Here is a 15462-nt window from a genome sequence, read left to right as displayed (position 1 = left end):
GGTGGGTAGCTGTGCGCCCTACAAATTTATTTACAATACAATACAGAAGAGAGGGGAAAAAAGACATAAGGAGAGAAAGGCGTTCACACCATCACAAAGGAACCTACAGAGTAAGATAATGGGGTAGGTAGTTTCTGGTACTGGATAAAGAAGCATGAGGTGGAATTTAGACTACCGACCTTGGTGTTGGGCGCACTGCCATTGTATTGAGATGGCCATGGGCTCCAGAGCAGGGATTTGGGCACCAACATTCTTTCTTTTACAAATTAAACACTGCCTTGGGCACTGCATTTATGAAAACTACCAACCTATCTGATGATCATTTTCAGGAAATCAGAAATGGTTGAAAATTGTTGTATTGCCTTAGTGTTTTAATATCCTATTTGTATGATTTCTCTGGTAACAGAATATTCTTTGATGGTTAGTCCACTGAGCGTGTTGTAAAGTGCTCAGTTGTGGTTTTGTTTACATCTAAAAAATCAATTAAAAAGGCAAAAGTAGAACAATTAATTCAGTGTTCAAAAGTTGAATGATTGGAATCGAAAGCATGCTTTTTAATTTTGCTCCTGGCTTTTGGCATGTGTGTTTTAGAGAAACTCTTATTGTAATGTTTTAAGGTTAAGATGAAAGACTGATGTTCAAGGCATATGAGTTGTAGATCATATGCTGTGCATAGATTGCTATCTAGCGTTGAGTCCGAATGTTTGCACTTTGTTTTTCTTCGAAGAATGCTTTCCTGTCACGAGGTAGGTGACTCCTCCTTTCCGTGATAGTGATCATGGCCATCGACTCCATTGTTAGATTGTTTTTTCCGCCATCGGGTTCGGACGTTTATCGTTGTGCTTTGGTTCGACACCGTTCCTTTGGTTTCCCTTGGCGAGCAAGATACCCTCGACTGTATTGTTTTCGATTGGGTCGCCCTTTCTACAGCGCATTGTAATTACTTAAAATAATCTTTCAAACAGAAAGTTTGTGGAAGGCCATTGGGCCTACCCGCGTTGGGTCCGCCTGCAGTGGATGGAACAAACTCCCTTCAAATTCTGCCCTCAGTGCCACGCAAAATACCTACGCATCGACTCACACGAAGTGTGTAATCTGTGTTTGTTCCCCCAAACACAGAGAACAAGACTGTGATGCGTGCCAGGCATTCCGCTCCAAGAAGATACTCGGTGACTGTCAGGCTCGACGTCGCTACATGCAGAGCCAGCACACAAGCTCCATTCCGTACATCTTCGGTCAACAATCCGATGAAGACGCAGGCGAGGCCATGGGAACCGAGGAGGAGCAGGAGCCGGTCGCCATCTCTGAAACTGACTCCAACCAAGAGGAGGTCATCCCACATTGTCAACGTACCATGAGTACAGCTCCCCCCTCGTCCCATGAGGCAATTTCAATTAAAAAGGCGGCTCTGGTCCAACCTGTGTCCTTGGGCACCGGTTGGCACTGAGATCAAGCTTCTGACTCCCCGCCTTCTGGCTCGGCACCGAATCCTACCAAAAAGCCTTCCGGCTCCGAAAGGACTCCCTCCAAATTGAGTTCGGAGGCCAGACCTTTGGGGTCGCAACACAAGTCTGGCGCCATCCTTTGGCGCCGAAAAATCTTCAGAACCGAAGACATCAGCAGTTTCGACTCCGGCACCAAACGTGCGGCACCGAAACAGTCAGAAATGGAGAAAACAACAAAGCCCAGTTTCGATGCCCCAATTGAAAAACCGGATCCGAAGCAAAATATTTTGTATATCCATCCACAGACTGGCCATATCACCACTAAAGTGACTCTCAAAAGAAGGGCTGATGCAGAAGAAGAATATCACATCCCTCTAAAGAAGTGATCTGTTGGAACTAACCCTTCCCCTCCTCCTCTTCCTCCACCTATTCTTCCTTCATCACCACCTTCCCCTCCGCTTCAACCAATTTCACCTGCACATTCACCACCACATACACCTGACAACCAGGATGATGGGGATGATGATCAGGATAGGGATGATGATCAGCCATTACAAGACCCATGGGACGATTATAACACGAATTCGCCCACGGGCAATCATCTAGACCTGTATCCTACCAAACCCTCTCCACCAGATGATAGTGTAGGCTACATTGAGTTACTGGGTAGAGCTGCCAACTACCATGGGGTGCAGCTACATAAGGAGTCATTAGAAGAGGATTTCCTCTTTGAAACCCTCAGTACCACACAGAAGTCATCACATACACTACCATTCTTAAAGGGATGGTCAGGCATGTAGATGACATTTTTAATGACCCAGTTAGAGTTCGTATTCTTACCCCTGAAGTGGACAAAAAGTACAAGCCAGCACTGTCGGACCCAGTATATATAAGGGGACAATTGCCACTAGACTCCCTTGTTGTCTCCTCTGCAAGAAAAAGAGCCAACTCCCAGCCAACAGGAGAGACTCCACCTCCTGATAAGGAATCAAAACTTATTGACGCTTCTCGGAAAAGGGTAGGTTCTCAAGCAGCCAATTTCTGGCGCATCTCCAGCACTCAGTCACTGCTGGCACGATACGACTGTGCACACTGGGATGAAATGGAAAAACGAATGCAATATTTATCCCAGGAACACAAATCAAAAGCACAAGATATGGTTCATGAAGGGCAATTTATTGCTAACCATCAAATAAGATGCTCTTCTGGATAAATGACTCTCACAGAGAATTCTTGTCTGTAGAATTTGAGGAAGACGAAATACCTGCGGCCATAATGGGATTGTGGTCGGGCAGGGCTCCAGGGCCCGACGGCCTGCCTGTGGACTTTTATAAGGTCTACTTTGACCAGCTGGTCCCTATACATAAGCAAGTATTTGTGGAGGCTATGTAGAAGGGTGTTCTCTCCCTATCAATGCGCCAGGCCAAGATAATATCACTGCTCAAGCCAGGCAAAGATGCCGATAATTGCGATGCATATAGGCCGTTGTCGCTCATCAATTGCGATACCAAAATTCTCGCTAAGGTTATAGCCAACAGGTTATTCTTACTAATGGACGGACTGGTTCTCCCGGACCAGGTTGGTTTCGTACCAGGAAGAGCCACCTCGCACAATTTGAGATCCATCTTTGCGTTGCTACACGACATTGACCCAGATGAATCGGCTGCTGGAATCTTCCTTGACACTACAAAGGCGTTTGATTTCCTTGAATGGGGATTTATGTTTTCTATACTGGGCAGAATGGGACTCCCAAACTCATTTTTGGGGTGGATAAAGTTATTATACACCAAGCTCGAGGCAATAGTACAGATCAACGGGCAATATTCAGACCCAATTGCCATCACGCGGGGTACACAACAGGGTTGCGCGTTGTCCTCGCTACTTTTTGCCCCCTCCATCGAGCCCCTAGCCGCCAAAATTAGGCAACACCAAAGGGAATATTCAATCCCATACCCATCTCGTCAGATTTTGATATCGCTCTATGCTGACGATACTACTCTCTACCTGCGGGATCCAAGCATCAGTCTCAACCCCATACTTTGGGAATTCATACGCTTTGGAGAGCTATCAGGGATTAAACTAAACTGGGCCAAATCACAGATATTTCCACTTCCAACACTGCACGCTTCACCCCAGACTTCCCCCTGAACTGGTGTGATCAGGAAATCAAGTACTTGGGGGTGGATGTCACCAGGGACAGGGGGGCAACTCTCCGAGCCAACTATGGCACAGCAATTGAAGTCATTCGCTCCTGGATAAATCGATGGATAACAATACCGCTGAATATTCTTCCCAAACTCCTTTATTTATTTGTTAATATACCTTACTACCCTGGCTGACATTTCTTCAACACGATCCAGTCCTTCCTTATTAAATTAGCATGGGGTGGTAAGCAGCCCAGAGTGGGATGGAAGGTCCTGTCACAACCATTCGCCAGGGGAGGGTTTGAGGCACCGGACATGGAACTCTATTATCTTAGCCCGCAGGCACACTATGCCACTTACTGGCATTACCCCCTTCCCCTATATATGCTACATCTAGCTATCGAGCAGGGGTATATGTGGCCCATGCCCCTAACTTCCTTTCTGGGAAACACGGTCCCCGGTGAAGGGGTCAAACTCCACACTGTTAGCTGCACTAACTACACATGGAAGAGACGGACTACCATACTGGGTAGACCAGTGCAATATTTCCCTCTTCTGCCGCTTCCATATTTACCCAATGTGCCAGTCACTCAGGAGGTTGCATGCTGGGAAATGCCTCGAAAACGTAACCTTGTTGTGTGGGGGGACCTCTATTGCAAGGGCAGTTTAAAATCCAACATGCATTACTAAGGGGAGAGGGAGCTAAGCCTTTAGAGGTCTTCCTATACATAAGACTCAAACACGAGCTCCAAGCCAATATCCCTGGGTTCCCGGCTGAGCCCCCTGTGGTTGAAACCCTCCATACAACATTAAAACTAGCGGGACCCACCCATGCGGTATCTCTAATCTACCGGGAGGCACTGACAGAGACCACAGGGGACACATGGGGCCAGGGGGGAATGGGATGTGGACTTAGGGGAACCCCTAACAGACGAACAATGGATGTACTGCAGCTTGCAAACAGAATCCATTACTGCAAGCAGCAGACTACGTATAACCCATTTTAAGTTCTTGAACAAAACATATTACACCCCAGCCAGGTTGCATAAGTTTAAACTAAGGGACGACGATCGTTGTTTGAGATGCCAGCGGGAGTGGGCCGACTTCCTACACTTGGCATGGAACTGCCCTGCTATCCACAAATATTGGGAAGAGGTGTTAGAGACACTAGCTAGAATGACTGGGCTCAGCATCCCAGACACCCCCATGATAACGCTCCTGGGATACACAGCGGACATACAACAATTGTGTAGGAAATTTGTTTCACTGGATTTACTACTCGCTAAACGTCGGCTGGCATACAGGTGGGGCAGAGGGCGAGCTCCCAAATTCAAGTAATGGCTTTCTGATCTCACATACTGTAAGGATTAACTGATTATATACGCCGACCTACTCCCGTCATCATCTCTCCCCAGAGTTATATGGGAACCGCTGTTAACCTACTTAAGAGAGGACTCTAATGACTAATGCGCAAAAACATACAATCGCATACGTATATGCTTCGCAACAAGGTGAGTTCGATCGATGAGAAGAGAGCAAATAAACACCAGTCTCCAATACAGTGAACTAAGATACACCCCACAGCAGATGTCAATCTGAATTATCATAATCTATTGGCTGAATTTATGTGAAAATGATAATGAACTGTAACTGTGTGCCCAATGATCTGTAACCTGCGACAAACTCCTAACATATGGAATGTGCAATATCTTGTTTGATTATGTCCATCAATGATTTGTTGTGTTTTATTGCAAAATCTAATTTAAAAAAAATAAGATGCTCTTTAGATGCTGCAGACACCACTGCTAGAGCTATAAACACTAGTGTCCTACTAAGAAGGGTACTCCCATTCGGAGTCACCACCGCCCCCAGAGTCTTCACAAAGTGTCTGGTGGTAGTAGCTGCTCACCTAAGGAGAAAATAATTCACGTCTTCCCGTACTTAGACGACTGGCCTATCAAAGCCAATACGTACCAACAATGTCTGCACCACACTTTCAGGACAATGAGATTCTGCATCAACTAGGGTTCACAATGAATGTGCTAAAGTCACATCTCCAACCAACCAATACAAAGGACTACCTAGGAGGCACAATAGATAACTAAAAAAACTCTTGCTTTTCCCAGCTCAGCCAGAATTCGAAATATTCAGGCTTTAGTTCTCCGCTTTCAATCCAATCATTGGATTCCATCTTGAACTTACATGCAGCTACTGGGAATGATCATTCCCCATGCCAGACTGTACATGCGTCCACTTCAAGAATGCTTAGCCAGTCAGTGGAACCAGTCGCAAGGTCTATTGACCGATCTAGTGTTGGTAAGCGGCCATACTCCTTGCTCTCTGCAGTGGCGGACCACACAAAATGTATCAAAGGGACGGCCGTTCATAGACCCGGTTCCACAGAATAGTACTGACAGCGGACGCGTCCCTCACTTACTGGGGAGCTCATCTACAACAGCACACAGTGCAAGGCTTGTGTAACCAACAACAGAAGTTTGCTCCACATCAATCACCTAGAGCTGCCTGCAACATTCCTAGCACTCAAAGCGTTTCAAACTCACCTAGAGGGCAAAACTGTCCTAATTCGTACAAAAAACATGACAGCCATGTATACCATACACTAACAGGGGGGTACACACTCTCTCCAACTGTCCCGCTTAGCCCAAGACATCTGGAGGTGGGCTATTCAATACAAAATGTATCTCCTGGCGGCATACCTCCTAGGAGTCAACAACCAGATTGCAGATCTCAGCAGGCAGAGACAGCAAATACATGAATGGGAACTCCACCCTCCGGTCCTCCTTCCATACTTTCAGTGTTTTAGGAGTCCCTCACATAGACCTGTTTGGCACATTCCAAAACACCCAAACTTTGCGTCCAGGTATCCACAACCATTGTCCAAAGGCAATGCACTATGGATGAATTGGTGAGGGATATTTGCTTACGTTTTTCCACCTCTCCCACTCATTCCATCAGTGCTTCGGAAACTCAACCAAGCATCCCTGACACTAATCCTAGTTGCTCACACGTGGGCACGTCAGCCTTGGTTCACAACCCTATTAGAACTCTCAGTAGTTTCTCACCAGAAACTACGTCTTACACCCAATCTTCTCACACAGAGCCATGAAGACATAAGACATCCAGATCCCAGTCAACTCAATCTGGCGATCTGGCTCCTGAGGTCTTAGAGTTTGGCTATCTTAATCTACAGCCAGACTGCATGAATATTATCAAAGAGGCTAGACGTCATACCACAAGAGCCTGCTATGCAGCAAAGTGGAAGCGGTTTGTGATATACTGTAATAACAACTACATCAACCCGCTTGATGCTTCTGTACAAAACATTATATGTTATATGTTACATCTACTGCGTTCCAATTTAGCGTACACATCCATACGTTTACATTTGGCTTCAGTAGATGCATACCTCCAGAATAGACAACATCTATCTCTTTTTAGAGTGCCTGTTATTAAAGCCTTTATGCAGGGACTCAAAAGAGTAATTCCCCCCAAGACGTCCACCTGCTCCTGTGTGGAATCTCAACTTTGTTCTCACCAGACTTATGGGTCCACCCTTTGAACCACTGCACAAATGTGAACTGCAATTTCTCACATGGAAAGTTGCTTTCCTTGTTGCTATCACATCACTCAGAAGAGTGGGTGAGCTTCAGGCATTAACTATAGAAGAAACCTTTTTACAAATGCACCAAAATAAAGTGGTCCTGTGCACTAATCTTAAATTCCTACCTAAAGTAATTTCTGCTTTTCATATCAATCAATTTGTTGAGTTACCGGTGTTCTTTCCTCAACCAGATTCAGTGGCAGACGTGCCCTACACAGATTGGATGTGAAGAGAGCATTGCTTTATTACATAGAAAGGACAAAACCTTTCCGTAACACAAATCAACTTTTTGTCGCTTTTGCTCCACCACACAAAGGCAATCCCATATCAAAATCAGGTATTGCAAGATGGATAGTTAAGTGCATTCAAATATGCTATGCAAAAGCAAAACGACTGTTAACAGTTCCCCATAAAGCACACTATACACGCAAACTGGGGGCTTCTATTGCATTCTTAGGGAATATACTGATAAATGACATATGCAGATGACATATGCAAAGCTGCAACATGATCTACACCTCATACATTCACAAAACACTTTTGTGTAGATGTGTTAGCAAAACAACAAGCTAGAGTGGGCCAGACAATTTTACGTACACTATTTCAGACCACTGCAACAGATACAGGTTAGCCACGGCTTTGGGAAATAACTGCTATATAGTCTATGCACAGCATATGATCTACAGCTCATATGCCTCGAATAGAAAATACTACTTACCCAGTATGCATCTGTTCTTGGCATATAGAGCTGTAGAGTCATATGCGCCCATACGCCTCCCCGGGTACCTATACCTGTTGCAGTAATATCTTATTTAGATACATGCATTTACGGACATCTCCTTTTACTACTTTCACTAACTCCATTATCACCCTCTGGGGGAAAACAATCTAACAATGGAGTCGATGCCCATGTGCACTATCACCAAGAAGGAGGAGTCACCTACTTTGTGACTGGAAAGACTTCTTCGAAGAAAAACAAACTGCAAACATCCGGACCCAACACCAGATGGCGGTCCATGCACAGCATATGACTCTACAGCTCTATATGCCAAGAATGGATGCATACTGGGTAAGTAGCATTTTCCTTCCTCATACCAAGCTTTTGACAACCCTGTGCGTAAAGAGACTGATCCTTTTACTAGGCCTGGGCGGTAAATTCCGTTCTGCTCGCAGAATTTGGGTAATTTTGCGTTCCGCGGAGAATGCGGAATTGCCCAAAATTCTGCGTTCCTCGGCTTCGCGGAATTTTTTGCTTGTTCGCGTTCTCAAAATGCGTGTCTGCGAGATATTTCGCCCCGAGCACGCAAACTGCGTTCTCTAACAGGAAAAAAGCATCACGAACAAGCAATTCCACGTGTTCGCGGAATTTCTGCATGCACGTGGAGATTTTTTACCATTTTGCAGAGCTTTGCGTAGCGCAACTACACAAATTCCGCCCACCCCTACCTTTTACTCTATCAGTAACCTGTTTCTTACCCTGAAACGCCTTAATTTTCAACCTCCTTGTCACTTGCTCAGATGACAGCCATTTGCTAATTGTACTGAAGGTAAGGAATACATGATGGGGTATTAGAGCTGGCCTCTTCCTAGCTTATGTAATTCCGCATTTGAGTGTATCCTGAAGCCAGTGTTACTATGGATGACTCTCAGTCTGGCTGTAAAGTAAGAAGATATCCGGTTGCAGAGACAAATCTGACAGGTAAAGTATTCTTCCAAAAGTATTTATTAGTAAGGAACAGCAAATCACTGGAGTGCGTCCTTCCTCCACGAAGTACGAGCTGGGAGTGTCAGTTCCACAACAACGTACTTGGTTAATGAAAGAAAGCACAAGAGATGCACCTTCAAACAAAAACATGTTTGGGGTGCGCATGCAAGAGATTAAAGAACATGTACATGTCATAAAGAAGCATAGCAACAATGATAACAAGGAAATATTAGTACAAGTGCATCATTACATCATCTCCCTCCCATTAGAAAAAGAAAGAAATTAATAAATGTAATAGTCTCTAAATCTTGTATTGATAGAACAATTTCGAGATGTTCTGCAAGTAGCATCATTCGAAAAAGTAAATCCATCCAAGTTACTTTGTTGAAAAGGTGCAACGCTTTGACAGTTAGGAACGTCAGGATAAAATGAATTGGTTTGAGACAAAGCTGTGATTTAATTATGAACGAGTTGTGGAGTACTGGATGAAGATGAAGTACCTAAAGGGAAATGAGTTATATTCAAGTTATCCTCAATAACACTGTGTAGGAGAGTAGGGTCTGCTATCCTATGGTCACCCCAAATTTTTGCTTTTTGCTTCACTGGTTTTTGACATATTGAGGCTGTGGGCCTGCCAATCAGACCCCCAGCCTGCTGTTCTCTCTACTAAATTAAAACTATGCACCCTAGGTGCATAACCAATTGGAAGTGGATCACCCTGTCAGCCCCTGTACCAGTGTACACTAGGTACCCAGGGCATTGGTGTACCCAAGGCCTGCCAAGGGCTGAAGCATGTATTATGCCACCCCAGGCTTGGCCTAACAATTTGACACAACTGGCTGATCACTCAGCTGGGGTAAGTTGGTGTAATCACCTCTTACTTAGGTGTAGTATACCTATACCTAACCTTACATGGGACACCTGGTAACCTATAAGCCACTCCTATGGCAGGCCTTAACAATCCTGAAGGCAGAGTGCTTGGTTCCATGTGAGATGGTGCTCTGGCATGAGCTGAGCCTGTCTGCAGTGGTCGGAACAACTTCCTTCTACTGTTTCCAGATATCGTCATACCATATACTCTTAAGTGCATTATGAACCTCGCGGTTAAATGCTATCTTTGGTTTGGCTTTATCAAAACATGTCGAGTAAGGTGTCATACGAATTGGAATACTAACCCCTCGCCAATTCTGGCGACGGGGTTAGCATTCCACCCTTCTAGAGGGACACGACATGTACAGTACCTGAAACCCGGGTAAAATCAGACATAGCCTCAGCTCCACAAAATGGATGCTGCCACCACAGACACAAGTCTGCCCTCCTGCTGCTGGGAGTCCTTCCAGCTTGGGAGGTGTGGACAAAGGGTTTCCTGCCAGGGGAGGTGCGTGCACCACCCCAGACAGGATTTTGTGTATTGGTCAGGTAGGGCTTGAAAGAAACCAGACATGCCTGTGGCTCACAAGGAGCCTCGGTGCATATGCCAGTTCAAACCGGTCCTGGGGCACACCAGTCCCGGGCCTGGGGCGAGCTGGACAAAGGATTGGGGGTGTAACCACCCCCCTTCCTGGTCCCACCCATAGGGAGGGACCTAGCAGGTAGTCCGGCCCCTAGAATCCGAATAAAGGTAGGAGCTGTGTCCTAAGACTTCAGACATCCTGGAATCAACTTAACACTAAGAAGAAGACGGGAACTTCGACGCTCTGCTGCACAGAGGACTGAAGCCAATCTCCCCTGTGGTCAGGGAGTGACCACCTTGCTAACGCAAGCACCATCCAGCGAATCAACGTCTGCTTTGCCGCCGCCTCCCGCCGGAGCCCGAGCCCAGAGACTGACAAGACCTGGACCTCCAGACCTCTCACCGCCCGATCCACAGTCCCTGAGAAGAGGAAACCCGTGGAGGCACCGAGACACGTGGAGCCAGCCATCTTGGATCGACTACGACAAGCTGACAAGTGCAACAACCGAGGCTCCCTCCAAGTTGTGCTTTGGGATCTGAGAAGCCCAACTCTCGAGCAGCACTTGCACCAAAGGTGAGCCCTCCAGCATCTCCACGATCTGCGTGGGGCCCTTCTGCATTTTGCCACTCGACGCGCCTAACCGGTTGCTGGCCCGCTGGCTAGTGGCCATCTTAGCGACGAACTCTACAAAAAACACCGCTGGTCTGGTTGCTCCAGACTGGCCCTTGCTCCTCTCCAAAGGAGCAATCCCTCTGACCTTGCTGGTCAGAACCAACAGCTGATTTCCGAATCCTCCTACAATTGCTTTTGCCAAGGCTTGTTTGCTTCGACCAAGTCGCCGACACCGCCGACAGCGAGAGCCTGCGTGGGACAGCTCGTGAGCCGACTCCTGGACGTCGTCGACCTTCAGGGACCACGTGGCTGCGGAGACAAGCTACCCCTCATCACCTGGTTGCACCCGACATCGCCTGGTACCTACCTGGTGCCACGCCGGTCACTGGCTAGTGACTGTGAACACTGTCCCCTCTGCTTTCAGGTCTTCTGCAACTCCGATCCACCCTTGGATCCACCGCATCTCTCCCGGACCGACCGCCTGCAGCATCTTTGTCCCAGGCTCAACGGAACCGATAGAAGAAACCCGACGCACTTTGAGGCCTATGCACCCGCTTCCTGTGGGTGAGGTAAAGCTGGTACTCCGGTGCCCAAGTGTAGTAATACATCTCTAGTGCCTGTGTTCCAAATCTTAAGTTCCTAGTTAACCCGGAAGATCTCCTTTGCAGTAACTTTGTACTTTTTACGCACCCATTGAAACCTATGGGAGCACGCGTGTGACTATTTGCTCTGCACACGCCACTCGTGGACCTCCTGGTCACTAACTGACGTTAGCTCCTTGTAGGCCCAGCGATTCTAGAGGCCCTAGGCCTTTTCCCTTTCCTGTTCGTGGTACTTATACCACTATTTTAGTATATGGTTCGAGTGGCCACCAGGGCCTATCCATATAAAGTGCAACTTCTGTGTATTCTGCGATAATCTTGTTTGACGATTTGTGCTCCTGTGCTCATAAAGAGACTAGGGGTTACTTTGAGAAATAAATACATATATATTTTGAATATATATCTGTGTGGTGTCCTTTCATTGGTATAAAAGGGGGTTGCATTTGGTAAAACAGCTGGCTTAACACGCATCACGAGTTTAGCCTCAAAGACTGCTTAGCCTACGCTACCACTAGGGCAGCTAGTCCGAAAAGGTTGACTTACAACCACACCATAAGGGTTGCTTGGCATGGTACAAGGTGATCACTTTAACTAGTGAGCATCATATACCAGGCCAACTTCTCACATTGGTGAGCAGCGGTTGGATTTGAGCTTGCTGTGTTTTACCATTGTAATCTCTTGGTTACCAATTGAAAGATCACATAGGTACCTATAGGTACATATAAAACAAGATTAGATATACTTAAGTTCTACTGAACTTAGTTGTTGTAGAGCAAAGGGAGTAGCACACCCTGACTACAACTACTAGATAGGTTTAGTAGGTAAACCCAAGTGTAGGTAGATTGCAACACATCCACCCACACTTAAGAGCAATGGCCGGGGCAGAGGGGTCCACTGTACCCATCTCTGTTGAGAGTGACCCCCAGAGGGCACCATCCAGCTTTGCTACCCTTAATCAGAATGAGCTCAGGCATTTGGCAACTCTTAGAGGCCTTAAACAGCCCAAGAACCCAAACTCTGCTGAGCTCAGAGAGCTCTTACAGAATGATGAGAATCAGAGAGCACTCAAGAAAGCTTCCCAGTTAGCCCCCTTAGGGTCAGGAACAGGAGGCCCCCCTTCTGAAGATACTACAGAGGTACCCAGTTCCAATAGCCATCCCTTAGATGAGAACCATACTACAGGGGAGGAAAGTGGTGAGGATACAGAAAGTAGTGATGATGAAGGGAGAACTAGCCCAGTGCCAAGTATTATACTTGGCCCAGCTAAACTAAGGCTATTGGGGACTGACAATGGGTTCACCCCATTGGATCTCCCCAGTGGACTTAACACAGGGCTTGGGAGGCAAAGGAATCGCTCAGGTGACTCCAATGCTTCTCATGGCTCTAGAGGCTCTCAAGGTCACTCCAGGAAAAGGATGACCACCCCTCAGAGGAGGGAACATGAGGCCAGAATGCAGGAAGCCCAGCTGAGGATCAGGAAGCAGGAGCTAGAAGTAGCCCTGATGGAAGAAAAACTGAACAAGGCTAGGCAACCTAGAGAGAGTGGGTCTATACCCACTGGTGGCAGCATTGTCCCTAAGGACAAAGATAGGGTCTTTGACAATAGGAACCTGTCTAAGGTTGTGCCCCCCTACAAAAGTGGGGATGACATCCACAAATGGATAACTGCTCTTGAGAGAGCCTGCAAAGTACAGCAGGTTCCTGAAGACCAGTGGGCAGCAATCCTCTGGCTCTCCTTTGAAGGAAGAGGCAGAGACAGACTCCTCACTGTTAGAGAAGAGGATGTCAGAAATTACAGAGTCCTGAAGAGTGTTCTGGTAGATGGGTTAGGCTTAACCACTGAACAGTACAGGTTAATGTTCAGAGACACCCAAAAGACACAGACTCAGGACTGGTCTGAATATGTTGAATGTGCCACTAAGGCTTTGGAGGGTTGGTTGCTGGGAAGTAAGGTATCTGATTTTACAGGATTGTATAATTTGATGATGAGAGAACAGATTTTAAATAACTGTCAAAACCAGCAACTGCATCAACACTTGGTTGACTCTGATCTGACCTCTCCCCAAGAATTGGGAAAGAAGGCAGACAAATGGGTCAGAACCAGGGTTAAGCAAAAGAACCAGAACCAGGGCCAAGGGGGTGATCAGAAGAAAACAGACCAAAAGGGTGGAGATCAGAAACCTAAAGACCAGAAGTCTTCAACAGGGCCCCAAACTACTGCTAAGGAGGGTGGGTCCCAACAACAGTCCAAAAAGAAGAAAGAAGGTCAAAAGAAACCCTGGTGCAATCATTGCAAGAATACAACTCACTGGACTAGTGATTGCACAAAGGGTGGAGCCCCCAACACTGTTGCCCCTAAGGCACCTGCTCCCAGTACTACTGTTAGCAGTGTTGGTCCCCAGACAAAGGGTGTAGTGGGAATCACTATGGGAACTGAAGGAGATTCTGACTTAGACAGAACCCTGACACAGGCAGTCTTGATCTGTGATGGGGACATTGATTTGTCCCTGACTGTGAGCCCCAGTAACCTGGGCAAGTACAGACAGACTCCTTTAATTAATGACAAAGTGGCTCAAGCCTACAGGGACACATGTGCCAGTGTCACTATGGTGACACCAGGCTTTGTGGACCCTGGACAGTACATACCAGGTGAGAACTACCTGGTGACCAATGCCAGCAATGCCACTACTTCACATAGTGTGGCAGTTGTTAACTTCTCATGGGGAGGGGTAACTGGCCTCAAAAGGGTTGTGGTTAGTGCAGACCTCCCAGTAGAATGTTTGTTGGGCAATGACCTAGAGAGTTCTCTATGGTCAGAAGTGGAGTACAGGACTCATGCAGAGATGTTAGGTATATCATCACATGTCCTTGCTGTGACCAGGTCACAGGCCAAAAAGTGCCTCACTGAACCTCAGGTCTTGGATCCTGGAACAATGGACCAAGCACCTACCAAGAAGAAGAACAGGAGGGTCAAGGCTGTGCCTTCCCCCCTGCCTCAGAGTGATGATCAGCCTTCCCAGGAAGCTGATCTAGAGGACCCTGAAGGAACTGTCCCTGAAGAGCTTGAACCTGATCAGGTTGAGTTTCTGGGGACAGGGGGACCTTCAAGGGCTGACTTGAGGCAGGCTCAGTTATCCTGTCCCTCTCTTGAACCCCTCAGACAGCTGGCTGCTGCTGAGGCTGCTGGGAATGCTCAAGGTACCCATAAAGTGTATTGGGATGAAGGGCTCCTTTATTCAGAGGCTAGAGACCCCAAGCCTGGTGCTACCAGGAGGTTGGTTATACCTCTGCAATTTAGGGGCTTCCTTCTTACCTTGGCCCATGACATTCCTTTAGCAGGACACCTAGGCCAGAATAAGACCTGGGACAGACTTGTCCCTCACTTTCACTGGCCTCACATGAATGAAGATACAAAGGAGTTTTGTCGCTCCTGTGTTACCTGCCAAGCCAGTGGCAAATCAGGTGGCACAACAAAGGCCCCCCCTAATACCACTACCTGTGGTGGGGGTCCCCTTTGAAAGAGTGGGAATAGACATAGTGGGTCCCATGGATCCTCCCACTGCATCTGGGCACAGATTTATACTGGTGGTAGTGGATCATGCCACCAGGTATCCAGAGGCAATTCCCCTTAGGACCACTACAGCACCTGTTGTGGCCAGGGCCCTGCTGGGAGTATTCTCCAGAGTGGGGTTTCCTAAGGAGGTAGTATCTGACAGAGGTACCAACTTTATGTCAGGATACTTGACAGCTATGTGGAAGGAATGTGGTGTCAACTACAAGTTCACCACCCCCTATCACCCACAATGCAATGGGCTTGTTGAGAGATTCAATAAGACCCTAAAGGGTATGATCAAAGGATTACCTGAAAAGCTCAGGCG

The sequence above is a fragment of the Triturus cristatus genome, chromosome 1_1 (assembly GCF_964204655.1).
Source record: "Triturus cristatus chromosome 1_1, aTriCri1.1, whole genome shotgun sequence".
Classification (NCBI taxonomy): Eukaryota; Metazoa; Chordata; class Amphibia; order Caudata; family Salamandridae; genus Triturus; species Triturus cristatus.
This window is presented reverse-complemented; position numbering follows the sequence as displayed.